At 41.2% G+C, this 10,746-nt stretch overlaps 1 long non-coding RNA gene across 1 annotated transcript; it reads left to right on the top strand.

The window, feature by feature from the left end:
* The first annotated feature begins 7,876 nt into the window (after positions 1-7,876).
* Positions 7,877-10,483, top strand: LOC118430713. Its single transcript, XR_004832888.1, has 3 exons — positions 7,877-8,107; positions 9,231-9,294; positions 10,135-10,483. It is a non-coding gene; the product is annotated as an uncharacterized LOC118430713 (long non-coding RNA).
* The last annotated feature ends 263 nt before the right edge of the window (positions 10,484-10,746 follow it).

Here is a 10,746-nt window from a genome sequence, read left to right as displayed (position 1 = left end):
TCATAATCGCTACTTCAGTGTGCATGACAGCTACCAAACATACGTTGTAATGTTGGTGAGGGCTCAAGTCATCGAATGAAAAGCTGCTGTGGTCACGACTGGTGCTGACGTGGTCCCACCTATAGCCATTAGAGAGATACAACGACGTTATGACGGTGCCATTGACGCCTTCCATCGACCAGTGAACTGTTGCCGACTTGCCTATTGCTTCACCGACAGTCAGTTTCAGTTTGGACTCCTCACAAAAGCGCCCCCTGTAGAACGCTGTGCATGTGCATGCGAACCCGCCGTTCTCGGTAGTACACGTGCCGTTGTTCTGACATGTAGTAGAATTGGAAAATTTACACATTGACCCATGGCTTGTGTAAGTGCTGTAATCATTCTTCCCTGCGCCAGATGAAAGTCCTGACATTTGCGGAAGGCTCACTTGCGCGGTTACGTTAATGAAGTCCGGCAATCTACTCTTCTCTTCAATGTCAACGACGGCAGCGCTGCTGTTCGACCTTGCTGCTTTTTCAGACAACGACGACTCTAAACTGAAATATTCTTGGGTATATTCCCCAGTAGCTGGTGATTTTATCTCGGCGTGACGAGGAACATTTGACGAATCGTTAATCGCCTTTGCAGATTGCTTCGATTCGTGTGTGTTGGCGCTATCCACGGTAAAATTCGTATCGACAGAGGGTTGCAAAGTGCTCCACATGATGAGTAATTTTGGAATCAATTTAGGTCCATTAGTAGTATCTAACTCTAAGCTCCCTGCCGCCTCCTGAACAGAGCTGCCAATTTTCATTAAGCGGGGGCTTGTGACATTGTTGCTCCACGACCTTTTGGGAGTTGGCACATTCATCATGTCGCCTCCACGTACCAGAGAAAGACCAGAGTCTTCAGTATCAGAGATAGACTTCACCTTGATTGACGAACCAACAAAGTCTTCTTCCTTGCTTTTGACAGCGACCTTCGTCCAAGCATCAGTTGGTAGAATATCATCTTCAACAGGACTGCCTTCCTTGTTCACATCGTGATGCAATTCTGTTGGTTCTATCGATGCATCTTCTCCCATTGCCGCCCGTACCGTGTCTGAATGACTTTCCCGTAGATTCCCTTGGGTTGTTGCAGCAGTGGTAGTAACAAGTCCATTGGTAGGTGCATCTGTGGTGGTGGATTTCCAGGGAGAAGCGATGTTTCCTTCACCCCGCATGGCCGCCTCCGTTGGGGATGTTTGACTTTCAGACGTCTGTATACCGTATGTACTCCATGACACCCCTATGGGCGCTGCAGATGCTGTAAACATTTGCCCCAAGCCTGTCCATGAAATAAGAACGAAGACCGACCTTGCACACGCAGACAATTGCATGATGGCTGATCCAGTATGTGGTACAAAAGTGCAGTTCAGGAGATCCGCCCCACCACAGCCTCCGGTGGTGACTCCGAGGTGGCTGTAATGAAAACCAGTGCAGGATCGGAAGAATAAATGTGCATTAGAACAGATTAAATCATTAATAGCTACTGGCTGCTCTGATTAACACTAATAAATCAGATGCGATGCGTGAGCTGCATCCTGCTGCGATGATACGGGGAGAGCAGTGTCTGGGGCATACTGTTACCAGATTACCAGTGTGTGAAATAATTTGTAAATACTCTACATCTAAAGCAGTGGAGGACGAAACACAGTTTATTTCCAAGTGTTCATTTAACCGCACCGAAATAATCACATTGTTTAAAGAAATCACAATTATATTCCCCAAATTTCCCACATTTACGGACGAAGAAAAAGCCACTTTCCTCTTAAAATCACAAAACCCGCAATTTGTAGAAAAAGTGGGACTCTTCCTCTGCTTTCTTCTACCTTCCTCTGCTTCCAAAAAAGAAGTCAAACCCAACCTACCTAGATATCGTCAACACTAGTATTCGAGTAGTCTATTTGTATAATAGTATTGTATCACAGTTCATTGCTACATGCCTATTTTCTATCTTGCTTGTACTATGTACTTGCAATTAGCATACGGGCATGAATTTGCAAATAAATTTTCTCTATATTTCACTATTTGGCAGATTTGTCAGCTTGTAATCAAGTGCAGATATGCGTCTTCTTGTAATGTTGTATATTCTGCTTTGGCTATTTGTTGAAGAAATAACAGAAAACATGAAAGATTAAGGAAGAGATGACGTTTCAGTCTTTTCGTACATTCTGAACTCTGCAGTTTACTTTTTATCTTCCACGGCCACATTTTTTAAAAATGAAGAACCAGCGCATCAGCATATGACATTGGTAGGTGAACTATTGGGTTGCACATTAATATATTGTAGCCATTGACCAGACAGTAATAAACGTCAACCACTCGATAAAATTTATGACTGGTGTAATGGATTAAGCGAAAAGATATAACGGAATATACATCGATGTATATGCTATATGGTATCTAATGAAATGTGTTCAATCTCATGTGACACAAGTCGTAAATATGCACTCAATAGCTGAACCAAGGGTTCTGGTCCTGCGGATAGTTTTGCTCGATCTAATTTTAAAAAAGAAATATTGGCATCTTGTAATTCAATTTTGACAAAAAAGCATTTGCATTACCCTCCAGAATCATAGTCAGGTGCAATATCTTAAAAAGTACCCTCATAAAAATGAGAGGATTTTCAGAAATCTATAATGCCGATCTTAAAAAAACATTGTTGTAGTGTGTATGTGAATACTTTTTCATCCATATTCAGCCTGGGCAAAAATTAATGATGAAATTTTGTAATTTGGTTCATTTTGTAATCATGATAATGTGGCCTTTTAGAAAATAACGCCTGATCCTGCTGTTGAGCACTGCTTAAAGTCAAAGACTTGATAAACGTGCTCACGGCAAAAGAAACATTTGAATGACGGATGATGTACAGGCAAATTAAGATTTACCACGCTACTAAATGCCATGTCTACACTCATCTTTGTCGAAACGTCGTTTACTTTTGACATCACTTATAGTGAATTTGTCTTCCATTTATATGTGTCGTGCATTCCTAGTAAAATGCCAAACTTTTACATTTTGATTGGTAGTAATGTTTTACACTGTTAACTTAGGAAAGAAATGAGAACTCTACTATGACATTCTGTCAGCACAATATCGTAAATTATAGCACTATGTCATTACGATTGACGCTCTTGAGGAAGGTGCTATGTCAGTGTTATTCACTGGAGAGGATTTCCAGTTAATCAAGAAAGTAAAGAACATGAATTATTGATATGTATAACGTCACGTTAGGTGAAAAATGAGAGCTGCCATTGGTCGTTCGAGCAGCTACGTCACAGGGTCACCTTGTCCGGTACTACAGTTAATTGGAATCATTACAAATTTAAAGCATGCCGATAGAATAATATGTACGAACACGACCTGACAAAGAACACTGGGCGCGTACGTATAGATCTATAGAATGTATATGCTATTCAATATCAGACACGCCATCTTTTGATTTACCGGCTTTCATGGCCGTAGAGGTTGATTTGCTGCATTAGCTTACCAACTTATATTCGAGACAGCTGTTGTATGTAGCACGGCATGTAAAGCTCCAATCCGTGAAATAGAGTGAAAATGAGGGGAGCAATTGATGACTGTATCGGGCAGTGATTGATATGAAGGCAAGTGTTAACACTATATCTAAAGGAATGAGCCATGCAGAAAACATCACAATGCAAGTAAAACTCTTACGAAGGAATACTTGTATAAAATATGATTAATGTGGATGTGAATAAAGTCAAATAAAGTAAAGTAAAGATTTGAGGAGATGTTAAAATCGAGGATAAAAAAATACCGGAGTACACGTTGGCCTTCATCCATGAAACGTAATCAAACATGCATACAATATGCAAGACACGACAGGAATATACATCCTCGGGTTCCAGTACACATTCTCATTTACATGGCTTTGGACAACTGCCATGAACCCAAAGTGGAAGCGCGATAAGATATCCTGATGAAATGCACGAGATTTACAATGTCAAATGTACCAGAAAATGACTTTACCTTCAAGGTGGGAAAAAATGATGTCGATATATGGCCCCTACAAGTTGATATCAAGAGAATTTGCCTGAATAACATTATGACTGAAACATTGAATCACTTTCTGTGCAGCTACGACTTATTTGTGTTTAGAATACAATACACTGTGGCGGTAACTGAAGCTACAGCGTTGCCAACATACAAGATACCATGGCTAGATCCATCAACTAGTCGAGATCGACTGTCCGTCAATGACAGTAGCCCATACAGAGTACGGACTGGATCTAACATCAACTCTCATAATTCCACCATGTGCCATAATAGTGCCACATAAAAAAAAACACGGATTAGAGGCCTTCTCAATATTGTCTTGTCAAGGAGGTTAAAAAATCACCTCCTTGGTCTTGTACACTTACTAATAGACATCTGAAGTGTGTGTATCTCAGGATTACATTGGTACATCTCTTTAAATCACTTTGAATTTGTCTCATGTGGCGTTATTATGGCATCCGGTGGAATCATGAGTCTCAGAGTTGATGTTACACACCATCATCTCTAACAAACTGACTTTCTCCATACCGGTCCTCTAACTTATTTTATGGAGTCATGAAGATTCTTGAGAAGCTGCCTGGATAAGTATATCTCCAGCTGTCTGCGATCCAAACTGTCTACACTTCTAAGTGCCAAGAAGATATACTCATCAGTAGGATGAGTGAGACTTAGAAGATCATGATGCATAAGTCTGGACCATTTGGTCCAGAATGTCTACAGAGCAACGATCTCTGTTAAGCTGCGGCTATGGCTGAAGATGCTTCCGTTGCCTTGCGGTACGCCACATTACCGGGGCTCCTGATAAAAGCTGTCTACACAGTCAATAACGCATTGTGGTCTCGAAGGTCGAACACAGTGCTGAGATTTAGGTACGCTGCCGATAAAAGTCGAACTCTGTGCACTGCCAGTAGTCAATAGTCTGTCCTTTTTGCTGGCTGGGTAGCGGGGTGATAGGGCGGAGTGAGAGCTTTTCAAGAATCTGTCACGGTTTTTAGTGTCATAGTACCAAATCAAGACATTCGCCTTTTGAAAACAACTTGCTAAGTGCTAACTACAAACTATACATTTTACCGACAAAAAATTAGAAATGTGACTGTTTCATTGAATTGACGCAAGAAGAATCAATTTTCGCTAGTGCAAAGCTATGTCTAGTTGTTTTATTACATGACATATTGGCACAGTTAATTTAGAGATTTGGAAATGTCATTGCTATTGCGATTTAGTCTCCAAGGGAAGGTAAACGACAGACTACTGAGCAAAGGATTTACATTTTGCAAAGTGCACATCATTAATTATACAAGGTAATGAATACCACACCGGCATTCATTTGTATGCTGTCAAGGTGAAGAACTGTGATATTACATTTGCCTACCAGGGAGTTATCATCAGTCGAAGTTATGGGCGTTCACTCTCTTTGCTTGTTAGCTTGTTTTTTGTTTGTTTGTTTGGTATAATCAGTACACCAAGTCAGTTCACAATAAACAATAAATATCTAGGCCTTAAAACACCAGTATTGTACAGTAAGTACAAGCTGTGCGAAATGGAACTGTTTTGATCAACTCGCACCGGAATGGATCCCTAGCCTCTTCGACAAATGTGTTCGGATTTTTAACTTGCTTGATGTGTGCCTCTCCTCAGACAAAGGGCCTCCGGTTTTATGGCTCATTATACGGAAGACATCCTGAAGCTAAGTACTCATTTTTAACTCAACGGAGAAAAGAAAGACGTTAAGTGCCTCTGTGGCAGCTATCTTGTGCATTTTACGTACGTTTCCAAACAAGAGAATACATTTCGGTCATTTCGGTCGCCCTGGTTCACCATAAAGCTAAACGCCAAGTTGCTCTTTTAAGCCCGCGAACATGCAAGACGAGGATGCGGGAAAAATCTCCATCAGACAACCCCCAATGCAATCACCCAAGCGGTAAGAACGGTGGCTCGAAGAAAAAAGAACGTGGGTTCCGGTTCATCGCTCATTTGGATCGCTGCTGACGCTGACCGCCTCAGGCGAATCCCAGACGGCGCAACTTCCCATCTAACGATGCCCTGTAGAGGCCTGAAGCAACAAGAACTACGAGGCCCACGCAACATAATAGTCCCATAATGGATACTCGAACATATGATCCACTTCTGGTGGAATGGACGTTTCATTTGGGACGCCGTTTGCGCTGATATCTACTCTTGATCTATTGGAATAAACGTGTGTCTGAGGTTTCACGAGAGGATTTCATTACGACAGGGAAGCCCCAAAAATGTACGCTAATTAACTCATTTGCATCAACTGTGTCTTAGCCTTGTTTTCTATTGGAATCCAAATTGTCTTCAGCCTGAATTTGTCTCACATGTTTCCTATTGGACATCTAAAATTGTCTTCATTCATACTTAGGGTATAAAAGACCTGTTTCTTCCAGATCACTTCAGTGTCACTGACGAAAACTAGTTGCTAGTTAACACGTCTGACCGTTTCCAAAATCTTATCCAGTTTCTCGAGTAACTACTTTTTGGCATATCTTATTACCTGGATGTCTAACCTTCATCGACGTCTGCACGTTTATATATTAGCCTAACGCTGTTGAGTCCGGTCAGCATGTTGCAGTATAGAGACAATTGATTTTATAATAAGAAGTCAAGTTTGCGACACCGATGCATCCCAATGGTTTGACAAGCATCTACCGAACAGTGGAGGGAGATACCAATCAGAACCCAAGGCCTTCTGGATCATTTTCCCAGATAGGTATAGATAATCGATACCATACAGGATTGATCAATGAATTATTCCAACTGTTGCATGTCCAAAAGATGCCAAGGAAAGATATCTTGACGCAGTCTCACTGAATGCGGGAAATACTCCCTAAACACAATGGAGAAAATGGCGACAGGACTGCTTTCAGAATGAGGGTGCTTCCGACCTCACCTTTCTCTCAATCAAGTGATTATGTTTATAAAACATTTATTTTCTCATGCTTTTTTGCAATATCTCAGTAATTGATTGCTGTATTATACATCTTTGCCTTACGGCCCAACCACCAATATTTGCCGGAAATGAGTCATAAAACTATTACAGTTTTACCATTATTGGACAGTGCCTGACTTCAGTAAAACAGAGGCATTTGCAGGTATTGCCCATGGCTGACTCAACAGTATATTAAGAGGTGGCTTTTTCCAAACCTAGAATTGATTACAAACCTGTCCGGAAATTGCGGCACATTTGCTAGGGGGATCTTCCATTTGTTCTGCCTGGAATCAATACGCAAACACACCCATTCCGTCCGTAACTCACATCCCCTGAAGTAGATTCCAAACTATAACGACGTATTCAAACTCCCTGAAACATTGCAATGGGCAGAAGGGAGAGTGCCAGATGGCACGATCGCTCAATTTAGTATGCATAGCACTAGTAACACTTACCGTTCATCTTCAATGATAAAAGTACCAAGTTACATGACGGAACGTCTTGTATTACGGAAACGGGGTTACTTCACTACGGACGGCTTGTCAATCAGACCTGATCACTTTGTAATGCAAACCGATCAATACTAACAACCCCTTGCGTGTGATCAACCAGAAACAATAGACAAGATGGTGAACTAACATGTATTTACTTGTGTAATTTTCTAGCAATTGAGGCATTCATTTTTGCATTAAAGTACACATCTCAAAGTTTCAGCTCTTTCATGTTCTTAAGATTTACAACCAGTCTTCCGCAAGGTGACCTTGGTACAATGGAAGTAGAAAGTTCCGAGCTTTAAACATAAGATGGGTCGTCAATCAACCCTTTGGAGGGCAATAAATTTCAGCGGAAACTGCAGCAGGGAGACTCCAGGGATACTTGCCTTTCGATGAGGTTGCCGGGAGATGGTTGAAATGATTACGTGGGGAGAGCCGCGGAGGGGACAGTCTCCGTGCACATGAAACGCTGTCACTGCGTTTTCCGCATCGCTCTTTCATCGTATGCAAGCGCCTTTCTCAGATAACCCGGGCGATAGTGACGGCCGGGCAGCAGTGATAGGAGGTGAGCTAACGTCACAGCTACACTGACTGGATGTACAGCACTCTGCTCGGATATATCGGTAAGGCTCTTTTGTTTTCTACGAGGGCAGAGGTAGGTTCAACATAAGTCGTTACCAATCCTACAGAAAGAAACATATTTACCGGTATATGTACGTAATGGAATTATCTCTATCTACTATATATACGTGTATATTTGAAAAATGTCAGATCAGTCCTTGATGTAGAGGGTTTAGAAGGCCTTAAAGGGTAACGCATTTATGATAATCTTTGCACATTACCAAACCGTTAGTACTGGAGTTTAATGAAAGCAAGTAGGTTTGACATCTTCGATCATAGTCGCTCCGGTTTATTCTATAGATAAGTTCTGTGTAGTTTCAAAGGACAATGGAAACATCAGAGGTAATTGCATTTACTAGAAGGCGACAATTTCCGCTGGGTTTATTAAATTTCATATCATGAAAAATCATTTTGCTAACCCGTCTTTAACAATAACCCGAGCAACTGCACAGCCTGATTGTGATTATCTAATACATCATTACTTGTTTTTACTGAAAGGCGTACGATACCAACCGGCAAATTCTCCATTAAGTAGCTTGTAAATGTTTAAAAGACCATCGTTAGAAAAACAACACTTTTACGAGATGGTCCTCGCATAAAACGGCTGTAAGACCAGTTATTCTCCATACTGAAATCTTAGACCCAAGCAGACTATCAATTATTCATTAAAGCTCGCTAGAATTCATGAGCGGGCTCGTTACGTACGGAATATTGCTATGCTGTGCGCCGGAGAAGTCCCATCGGATGCAGGTATTGACTATGTTTGGCGTGTTCAATTATCTGACAGGGCAGAACAGTCTCTAAACAAGACGTACTGCCATGTAGAAGGCCAAAAGAGCAATTGTAATGCAGCTCTGCTGTGATTTGTCATCAAGAAACCTCGATCGAAGAGAACCGTATTTTTCCGAAAAAGTCATGGTAACGGTTCGGATAAAGACGAGGGGAGTTTTTTGCTGATGTTCTACAGGATCCAAAGCTGGCTGTGTGCCAAGCTTGCGCCGACTGTAACAGTGGTATACATGTAACGCTGAAGATGTACAACGTTACTCTCAATGTATAGTGCTTTATCTGAGAATAACTTTTAAAAATCACCTGGACTGTGCCTCTACATCTTTTACCTTCCAGCAAGCTGCCGTCAAGCTGGCATCTTTCATTATCCTGCACGTCTGTTTCCCTCTCGGCGTATCAGGTCTGCATCTGTTCTGTACGCATCCTGGTCTGATGATTGATGCACTTGTCCACTGGTTGGTATTTGGTCTACGTCTTGTAATACAGTTTGGTATCTTATGTCTGGCTGTGTTGTAGTGTAAGCAAGAAAACTGTTATAGACTTGCCATAGTGTAGGAAATACGAATGTGCTTGTACCGCTGCCAAAGATTGAAGGATAGCGTTGGGATTTATGATATTTATTGTAGCTGGCAGTACTATGTGGTTTTCGATGTACGGAATCACTTGAAAACAGACTGTGTCAAATGTTCAAAACAAAGAGTTTTGGAAATGAAAGGAGAAGAAAGAAGTCTTGACTAGACTCAATCTATTCCAAGATTGTCCATGTGTATCTCATTAAATCACATTACTCTCTATGATTGGAATAATGTATGGAACGATTATTTGCCAAATGGGTTACATACATGTATCTATGTACTTATCTCGAATCTCATCGTGCAACCACTGCAAAAATCATTATAACTCACGTATCAAAAATAGATCACATTCTATCGATCTGATACTTTGCATGTCTAATAATACGTAAAACTTAATACTGAGGCACCGAGTGTGATCCATGATCCTCCGTTGCCATCTTTTATCTTCGTCGTAACTTCGAACAACTCAGCATTTAATTGGGACTCTCCATCAGCGTATTCATCGTTCCCATTGGGCCTGTTTCTTGTCTGTACATGCTACAGGGCCAGATTCTCTCTTGGGCCCCAAAGTATAATAGTATCTATGAATGCTTTCCTGAACGTTTCTTTGCTAGAACCATTTATTGCATCCATTGTCTTCTTAAAGAATCAACTTTCCCCCACAGGACGTTTCCAAGAGCGTCGTCGGTAAAACGGCATCTGGTCCACCGTGCGGCGTTGTCCATTGCGTTGAAGACGTTTGTTTTGTGCAACACCCAACTTGTCAGAGAACAGTTCGCCATCACAGAACTCTATTAGGGAGACCATCTGGACCTTCCACGGCATATCCTTTATGAATATGGGAAATTGAGCCTATCATTGTGGCGTCTGCAGAAGAAGTAGCTTATGAACCATAACTCAGAATCGCGACATCATTTACCCATTATGAAAGACTCTCGTTTCGAATTTCTGATGGATTGTAAACATCATTAGATGTTTCGAGCAGTGCAAACTGTGTATTTTGATTACAGTTGGATTCCGAACATTGACGTGGCCAATGATTTGCAGACAGTTGATCTTGTCCAAACAAACACGTCAGTCTATGTGTATTTCAAGACTGCAGAATTTAGATGTATGTGGTGATATTTTGGTCTTTCAGTGCATAAAAAAATCAATTTTCGCTTTGATTATTTCATCATCGAGTCTAACAAAGGACCTAGTCGATGAAGAAGACTGAACATTTCCCAAACTGACCGTACTGTGAAAAGTCACCATTTCAATTATAGTAGCTTTTATAC

This window comes from Branchiostoma floridae, chromosome 14 (genome assembly GCF_000003815.2).
Source record: "Branchiostoma floridae strain S238N-H82 chromosome 14, Bfl_VNyyK, whole genome shotgun sequence".
Taxonomy (NCBI): Eukaryota; Metazoa; Chordata; class Leptocardii; order Amphioxiformes; family Branchiostomatidae; genus Branchiostoma; species Branchiostoma floridae.
This window is presented reverse-complemented; position numbering and strand designations above follow the sequence as displayed.